Genomic DNA, 9,730 nt, shown 5'->3' with positions numbered 1-9,730 from the left:
TAGAAATTTAATGCATTGATAATATAGGTATAATATAGATGATTTCGATAATTCATATCAATTTGCATTGAACATTAACACATTAATTAATTCAAAACCGGTTTTGTTTGTACGAAAATTTATAAAAAATTTATAATCTCGATGGAGATTTTTTTCTCTTAAAAGAATCTTTTAGAAAGATTTTATTTATTACTCGAAGTAAGTGGGTAAAAAAAAAAGAATATAACGGAATAAAAATAAAATTATATTTCAACTCTTGCTCACGGCATAAAAAATTAATTATAAAGTGAATTAACTTAAGATTTGATTTAAAGGTACGAAGTTAAAAGGTTAAGCTAATTTTTTTTAAAAGCTACCAATTCGCATTAATGATTAAACTTGATCGTCACTTCTCATTTATAATTAACGATGATCCGTCACACATGATGCGATAATTCGCGATAAAGCACGAGATGCAAGATGAGCGTAGATTGGTTTGTCCAATTTAGATCGTATATTTTAGAAACGAGGAATTGTAGATACCTCGTTTAAACTGCTTTTCGATTTTTTCCAATTCGATTCCCTCGATCTTTTGTCTCGAATTTTGTCTTGGAAAAGTTTCATCGTGTAAACGGGTATTTCTCGTCTATTTTTTTTTTTTTATTCATCGAAGCTACAAAGTATAGTGCACAGTGTTCGATAATCTTCTTAACCCTTCGCGGGCTGACTAGTTTAAAGTTGAAACCACTGAATCGATCATACACTTAAAAACGATCGCTTATTAATCCTACGTTTAGTAAACATCGAAAATTTTCTACTTCTTGTTTAAAACGACGATAGATTTTACGCGTTCCAAAGGACTCTAAAAAATGCGTAATTTATTTATTTACTTTTTTTTTGCTTCTTTTCATTTTTTAGCATTCTAAAGATCGTAAAGTTGAATGTTTCTTTTTTTCTTTTTTTCAATTTTTTTTCGAAGCTTTTTCGTTTTTTTTTTTCTCTCAAACGCAAGCTTGACTCTCTTTGGGCGAAAATACGAAGGGTTAAGAAGCATGTTCGAACTCGGTGAAAGAGTTATCATGGACACGGACCAGGATTGACGATCATATATGCAGTTAAACAATCGAGCTTTACCGGCTCGTCACCGCGACTTAATAATGATTTTTTATTTTCCTCTCTCAAGTAACAACACAATAATTAGGGAATTGATAAGAGGATCGTTGAAGAGGAAGGAGTGGGAGGAGGGGTGAATCTCGGTGGACGTTCAAAGAGTATGGAAAGTGGAAGAAAATCTTCTCTTTTTCTTCTTGCGAGCAACAACTTTCCTCTTCTTTCCTCCCACAACCGTTTATTTAAACATCTATCGAGGTAAGGAGAAACGTGGGTAGTACGACGACAGAAAACACATACACGGTATATACGCTATTATAAAAAATAATAAATATCATTGAAACGTGAGTTACACGAAGCGGAAACGCTCTCGACGAAGCCTCGAGACGATCGTTTCCGCTTTAACAATCTTAGGACATCGATAATAATAATAATTTCTTCACTTTGTGTACGCGTGTCGTGTGCACACGATCCATTCCCAGCTTAACGTCTCCAGATACGTGTAATCCTTCTTTTTTTTTCCTCCTCTTTCTCGAATGGAAACCGATCAACTACGAGTAACAGCGTCTCCGTTAACAGACACCACGCTTTTCACGCTTTCCACCTCTCATCGAGACACTCTATCGCGTATAGGTTATATAATTTTATATACAATTTTTTTTCCTCTCTTCTTTTTCCTTCTCGTGTGCACGCGGCAATGTAAGTGTGACGGTGAATGTGAGTGTAAGGAATAGATATCGTTAATATACGCAAGGATAACTAAGCTATCTACGACACTTTAAAATACTGTCCTGTGGATCTTTGTCGATAGAACACGCCCACCATTTTCCACGGCGTCGCTGTACACTGACGACGATCACGTGGATCGCACGATCTACGCACGCGCATCTCCCGATTATCGTTCTATCCTCGTCGATCCACGTGACCGTACCGTTAATTTATCGTCTTAGCAAAACCTTATTTATCTCCGATTTGTATGCACGTGTATATATCGTATAATATATATATATATATATTATACAATATACGTATATATATCAATTTTGTATATGTATATTATGTATATAAGATGCGGTAAATGTGTAATAAATTAGTTGTTAATGTTGTCGTTTCTCTCTTTTGTTTTTTGTTTCGCCTCTTTCTCGTTTTATATATATATATATATATAGAGCTATGTAATATGTGTATACTTACATCGCGTCTCTTTAAGAACTAGTGATATGTATTCGTTTTGAACTATAGCGTTTAGTTTGATACGGCCCTAAAATAGTCGATTCGATCCGATCCGCGCTTCATCATCCATTAATTATAATTTCAAGGATCGATTTTCAATTACAATTTCGAGATTCGATACCTGTATACGCATGTACGGGCAGTCTTGCTTCGTGGAGTACGATCGCGAAACAAACTCCACTCGAATCCCACCGAATTTCGAAAGGAATAATTTTCACTAAAAAAAAAAAATAAAGGAAAAGAATGAATAATTGGCGGGATGAAAAATATTTTCCCTTAATCTACCTTCAACTGTATAAAAAGCAAGTCCTTCACTTCTCACGAGGTTACTTTGATTACACGCTCTCTTTCTCTCTCTCTCTCTCTCTCTTGTCGAACGAATCACGAGAGTGGCAAACATCAAGTTACTTTCCTCGCCACCATCGCTTATTTAACACAGGATCTGCTCTTTTCGCCGAGTTACCGATATCAACAGGCTCCAATCCAAGTCGCCGGGTAATCGAAACAACATTTTAACTTTTCGATCGCCCGAATGTTGATTCCCCGTCGCTGAACAAACAACTCGGACATCTACCAGCTCGATCCTAATCGTAAAACGAACGAGGAGTCGTGACGTTCGCGACGATTACAGGGGAAAAGAATCAAGTGGCGGTGGGGGAAGAAAAAAGAGGTTTGGAAAAGCGGAGCAGAGACTTTGGGTGAGTTTTATTGGCGGGGCCGGGATTTAGGGGGAGCGTGCGTGGACGGAGATGCAAATTTGGCCGGGTTGCCCTTTAGCGTTTTATCGAATCAACGTTCGGCCGATTAGGCGGACAACGATTTTTAACGGGTCATCGCACAATGGCCTTTTGTGCGCTGTCAAAGCCCAGTCTCTCGGGGGGAGGGGGGGCCAGCCTCGCGAAAATGCGACCCGGACAAAAGTGGCATTGCCTCACGGCGCTCTTTCTCCACACGGCTTTTTCGATAAAATGGCCCATTGTTGCGTTTCCATCTTTCTTTTTTCCTCTGCTTTCTCCTTACCTCTCTCTCTCTCTCTCTCTCGCTATTTTATTTTTCCCCCCTCTCTTGCCTATTCTCCTTCTCGTTTTAACTCGCTCCTCGCTCGCAACATCGATTCCCAGCCACTGCTCGCGAAATTTGGTTTTATCGCCTTTTATTTAGCGAGTATTTGTACGAGCTTTGGAAATGAAATTCCTTTTCATCTTTTTTTCCCCCCTTCCTTCCTTCCTTCCTTCCTTCCTTCCTGGCGTGCCTCCCGGTGATTCTCAGTGGATATATATATATATATTTTTATCTTAGAAATTATTATTGTGTTTTTTGATTTTATGCGGTGTGAAGAAGCTTCGCCTTCCTTTCTCTTACGCGTAAAAAAATAATCCGCTGCTCCCTTTAATTAATAAAACGTTCGTTGAACATGGTATAAAGCTTTTGTAAAAACGTAAGCGTTAAATCAGCTCGTAATGTTTCCCGTATAAAAACTTCAAAGAATATGCTTTCGATGAATTTTTTTTTATTTTACCTGTCTTCTCATTTCGTTCTTCCCCTACCGTTCTCCTTTATTTCTATCCCGATTTACTTCCCTCCATTATATTAATATTATTTAAAATATCGACGAGAATCCACAAATTCGTATTTTTTTATAACTTTCGAACTCGTTGGATTTCAAGAATAACGTGCACTCGAGAATTTCTCTCTTAATTCTTCCTTTCGCTGGGTGAAATTCGGCGGGTGGATCGAGTGGCGGGTAAAAAATCGAAGTCGTTGTTTCGCTTGCACGTTTCTTCTTATCCTCCCTTTAAATATACATACGTATATATATATATAGACACACGCATATAAAGTATCGAGCCTCGAAATTACACGATGATCTCACGTTCGGTGCGCGTTCAAACACATACACACCGCAGCACACACACGCACACACCACATTCAGGCAATTCAGGCAATTTCTTGATATGTATCGTTATTTTTCCTCTCTCTCTTCAGCTTATTGCTCAACGTACCGCTACGTTTTATTATTAAATCTACAGACTCCCCCCCTTTACACGCTATTTTACACGTTCGCTACTCACCACCTCCCCGCGAATCAATATCAAATACTTTACTCTCTGCTCGACAAGTGGCGACAATGGTCCGTGGGATAATAATCAGACGGAAAATTTCGGGAATCGCCGAGTCCTTCGATTAATTCGTTGGACGCGGTATTGTACTTGCTCGAGGAATCGACGATCCCTTCCTCCCCTCTGAATAACGTCTTCTTTAATAACTCGTGTCGAATAAAATTCTATCAAAAAGATTATCGCGACGATACAACAACAAGTAGCGAGTTTCAGAATTTAGTGATGCGGTATTTTGAACTTTCAATTTCTCTCGAATCGGATATAGGAGGAGAATAAAATAACAGATTGTTTTTGAATTCATGGGAGGGGGAGGGTGAGAATCGGGCGAGTTTGGTATTATTTTGTTATAATTTAAAAAGAATAATATATATATATATATATATATTTTTCGCAAATTATTCCCATTTCGAATTACATACATCGATTCTCACCCCCTTTCGTACGCAATAATATTTTCCCTATACTTGCTCTTTGCACGACGATTCCTTGCCTCGGTTAAACATCGCGAAAGGAGGATCATCGGTCCTCCTTTCATCTCGTCGGATTGTCAGTAAAATTGTCCACGATATCATACGAAATAAATCTATCGTTCTCCAACTTAAACCTCAAGATGCGATTTCCTTTGGTGGGACAAAGAAAGAAACTTTCTTCGCAATACACGTATATATATATATCCTTACAAAAAGGTTTCGAAAGCCGTTCCTTTTCCCTTCGAGTGTCACTTTCTTTGGAAAAATTCATTTGGATGCGTTTGTATGTGTGTGTGTGTATATCAGTTGGTGTAATCGTTTAAAAGAAAATAAAATGAACGTTTTGTTTGCCAGTCGGTAGGAATATTCCTTGCGTTTCTAGTAAAATATTTGATATCTCGTCATTACTCCGTCGACGACACTCGGGGGCCCCCGTCACGCCGTTCACGTAGACAAAACGGAGGAGTTGTGTGTACACGATAAACAAGGTGTATGTACATACGTCGTTCATACCTTTTGATCACAGAAACATTGTTCGAGGAGTCGATTACACTCCTCTGTCACTCATCATAGATACACTTCTTGGCAAACAGATTCCTCGAGTATATAATGGAATAATTCGTTTGCTCGATTCGTTTATTTATTCCATTGTATTTAATAATATTTACAAGAATATTCGTTGGATTAAATCGGACATCATTTGATCTGAATTAGTATCATAGAAGAATATTTGCATTAATTTTTTTTTATAATATATAAATATTATATTTATAAGAGTAATTTTATCAATGATATTTTTTGGTTTTTTTTATTGATCAATTAAATTTATTTTAATTTATTTATTTGTTTAATTATTCGAATTCGAGGAATTTTATTTAATTTCTTCGAGTTGTGTTTTCGATCGAAATAAATTGGAAAGGATCGTTTAACGAAGTTTTACGTTCGCTAGAATTTGAAATTAAAATTTTACGCCGTCTTCGCTTTTCCGTCGATTAATAATTTCGTTGGTTAATTCCGAAAGCGCGCGCGGAAAGGGAGGGATTAATTTATTATCCAGGGGAATCTTTATTCAATTTTCTGGTAATCTATTTTAGGGGAGGGTAAATTAAAACGATCTTGACGAAAGACTCAAGTTGTAATCGGTTAAACGCATTTTCTTTCTCCTCTTCTTCTTCTCTCTCTCTCTCTCGCAAGAAGATATTTTTGGAGAAGATTCCAAAATTTCGAATAATCGAAATTATATTAATTTGAAAATGGAATTGATTCGAAGGAACGAAGACGAGAATATTTCGAAATAATTCACAATTAAGTCCGATTAAAAATTAAAATCCTTGCAAATATTTGATTTTTAAAATTAGAATAAGAGAGAAAAGGAAAAAGATACAGATGTGTCTTGTTGTTAAGAGTTACGAGAAATCCAATTAACGATTAAAATTCTTGCAAATTATTTAATCATAAATTCACACTCTTTTCTAGCCTCCATCAAGATTAAAAGAGAAAAAGAAAATTAAAAGAGAGTCGCTTCAAAATTTCAAAATAATCTAATCAAATCCAACTAAAAAATAGAACCGTAAATTCGTTTTCTAGCCTCGATCAAAATTAAAAGAAAAAGAAAAGAATCTTCGAGGACGTCTGGAATCGTTAAAAGTCACACAAAGATAACACAAAGACACGTTGAATAAAGTGGACGGTTCGACAACGAGAACCATTTAACGTACGATTAAAACCATAAATTCGCACGTTTCTAACCTTTATCGAGATTAAAAGAGAAGAAGAAAAGATACATCCTTCCGGAAATGTCTTATTAGATATTAAAAGCTACGTTTCAACATTTCAAAATAATCTAATTAAATCCAACGAATAAAACCATAAATTCGATTTCTAGCAAGATTAAAAGAGAGAGAGAGAGAGAGAAAAAAAGAAAAGAAACTTCCAAGAAATTCACATCGCAAGATATACATCCTTTCAGAAATGTTTTATTATTAAAACCCGCACAAAGATACATTGGACGGCTCGACAACGAGAGCCACTAACCGTTATTCAACTTCCAATAACATCAGCCCGAATTCATCACCATATTTCCGACCGAGGGAATCACCTTTCTCTCTCTCTCTCCCTTCCTCCCTCTTTCTTCGTTTCCGCGCGAATCTCGCCGGTAGCATCGTCTCTTAAATAAATCAGCACCACTTTCACCGAACACGGCCAACGAGGGATGGAAGAGGAAGAAGACTGAACGCGACTACCGAGCGAAGGAAGCAAAAAAAAAAAAAAAAGAAAAAAAGGAGAGGGAGAGAAAGATAGCTGGCGGCTGGAGAGAAGGCTCGAGAGACACATTTTCTTCTCCGGAGGAATAGATTTGGCGGCATTATCGCGCCACCCGATGAAAAGGATCCGCGCGTTGAAACATTCTATCCGACCGAAGTCGAGAAGGATTTACAGCGAGGGGGGAGAGTGATTTAATTTCGTAAGTGCCTTCGAGAGAACCTCCCCCCTCCTTAAATTTGTAACGAAAGAAAACGGAAGATCCGTCTCCGATTTACGCAACAACGAGCATTCGAAGATTTCGAATAATCGAGAGAGAAAGTACGGATCCCGGTCGAAAAAGTGTCGCAGCGAGGAGAGGAATTCATTCGAACGCAGAGCGTACGGTTATTCTCTCGCTCTCGCTGCTTCTGAGGGACAAGGAAAGGGATAGTCTTCAAGTTTTATGTACGCGCGTGTAACTCTTTGGGAGGGGAGAAGGAAGTACGTTACGAAAAAGATGCACGAAGATGGCAGAATAGGTGTTGACATCAACGCCATCTTCACTCCCGAAATAAAATTGGAAATATAATCGAAATCCTTTCTCTCTCTCTCTCTCTTTCTCCACGAAGGAGAAGGGGGAGGGAATTAATAATAGAAAGATAAAAGGGATGATCCCTCTCGATCCGATCCGAGAGGCGAATCTTTCTCCCCGTTCCGCTTTATGCAAATGTCACGTTCGATACGCGCGATACGTTCCCATTTCCGTCCTGTTTTCAACCAGCGTGCACGCAACCCGAACTCGTGGAAACGGTTTCTTGCCAGGATCGTTTCACGCCGGGGGAAATTGATGCCGGCGAATGAGAGGAGGGGGGAGAAAGAGAGAGAGAGAGAGAAAGAGAAAGAGAGAGAGAGAGAGAGAGAGAGAGAGAGAGAGAGAGAATGTTTAAACGAACGGATTTCGCATCTGGTCGGTCGGTGCGAACCGCCACGGTTCGTAGCGTTTCAAACCACGGTCCCCGATTGTTTCCCCGGATTAAACGTGCGTGAAAAAGGGAAATTCCAACCGAAGAAACAGCCCCACTCCCGCGGCTTTGTACCGCCGATTAATTTTAAACGGGCTTCGAAAGCATCGCTTTTCAGTTTCAACGAAAATGGAGAGGAAGGTGAGGTCTCGTACCCTTCTCAGCCGCCGCAACTTCGAATAAAAAAGACAGAGAGTTGTGAACGAGAGAGAACCCCTCACTACACGGTAAGCAGTCCCTTCAAAATTTCCTATCTTTTTTCCCCCCCGTATCTTTTTCGCTTTTATCTTTTTCCCGAGTTAATTCAGCCAGCAACTCGAGTTAAAATTACCGAGTACGAAGAAAAAAGAAATAATTAAAATCCTCCTTTTTCTTCACGCTCTTTCGATCTATGAGCGAAGACGAATTTGCTCACGCGTGACGATATGCCTTGTAACGTAGAATGATATTTATCATACGCTTCCTAAGAAAAGAGAAATAAAGATTCCAACATTATTCACAGATCGATACTCAGTGACCTTACCGATCGGGCATTGTTGGGATATTGGTCGAGTCGTATTTCGATTAGAACGCAAAAGTTGGCGTAAAAATTAATAATAATAATGAATAATCACTGTCTCCGAACGTTGTAATCGCTTGTTATCAAATATTTTCGCCTATCACTATCGAACGATAAAATTAATCGTTCAGCGTTTCAGAAGTGTATCTATGCGAGAATACGGGACCACCTATGACGGTTGAGCGGTGTCATCGATGAGCGGCGGGTCGATGAGAGCGCCGCGATCGAGTAAACCGAGTATCGTCGAGTATCCCTCCTTCTCTCCTTCCTTCCTTCCTTTCCCACTTCGCTCACGCGCGAATACGATACGTTAATTCCGCTCTTCAACGACTCTTTAACGGGAGCCGATCAACGAGAGAGTGGGGAAAAAAAAAAAAAAAAGGTTCACTCGCCTATTACTTCCGGTTTCGTTCCCGTTTCCGGCCTCGAAGGCGGACGCGCGTCGATTTCCTTCTTTTCTTCCCTTTTCTTTTATTTTTTCCATTCGACTCGACTCGACTCGACTCGATTCCGCGAGTTTGTCGAGGAGAAATTGCACGAGGGGGGATATATTTGATTATCCGGCCGGTATACGGGCTTACCTCGATTGTTATCAAAACTTTGCGCAACCAGCTTTTACGAGCTCCCCCTTTAAACCTGGTTCGAGAGTTCCTAACGTATTTCCCCTTCGCTTCTCACGTTTTCTTTTTTTTTTCTCGAAAACGTTTTCTTTTCGATGAATATTATGCATCTCGTACCCTTCTTTTTTATTCTCCGATATTTGTTATTTTTCTAAGCGCGTCGGGGGAGGGGGGAGGAAGAGATAAGACGGCCATTCGAGAATTAACGATCTCTTTCTCGAGCTCGATTCAAAGAAAAAAATATCAGAGTTGAGCATATACATATTATTTTCTTTTTTACTTGTTATTTCAGTAATTTAATCCACGGTATTTGCTCGAAAAAAATTAAAATAAGGACGATCCAAAGTAAAGTTTTCGAGGCGAGATAATTATA

The 9,730-nt window shown here is 38.9% G+C and overlaps 1 protein-coding gene across 2 annotated transcripts in view; it reads right to left on the bottom strand.

The window, feature by feature from the left end:
• Positions 1–225: 225 nt before the first annotated feature.
• LOC107994501 (heparan sulfate glucosamine 3-O-sulfotransferase 1) overlaps positions 226–9,730 on the bottom strand; it is a 154,002-nt gene continuing 144,497 nt past the window's right edge. For both annotated transcript variants that reach the window (XM_062073093.1, XM_062073092.1), the window contains one exon: positions 226–9,730. This exon is cut by the window's right edge and continues 20,132 nt beyond it. The gene's annotated coding sequence lies outside the window, so the exon portion shown is untranslated.

This window comes from Apis cerana, linkage group LG3, assembly GCF_029169275.1.
Source record: "Apis cerana isolate GH-2021 linkage group LG3, AcerK_1.0, whole genome shotgun sequence".
NCBI classification, from domain to species: Eukaryota; Metazoa; Arthropoda; class Insecta; order Hymenoptera; family Apidae; genus Apis; species Apis cerana.
This window is presented reverse-complemented; position numbering and strand designations above follow the sequence as displayed.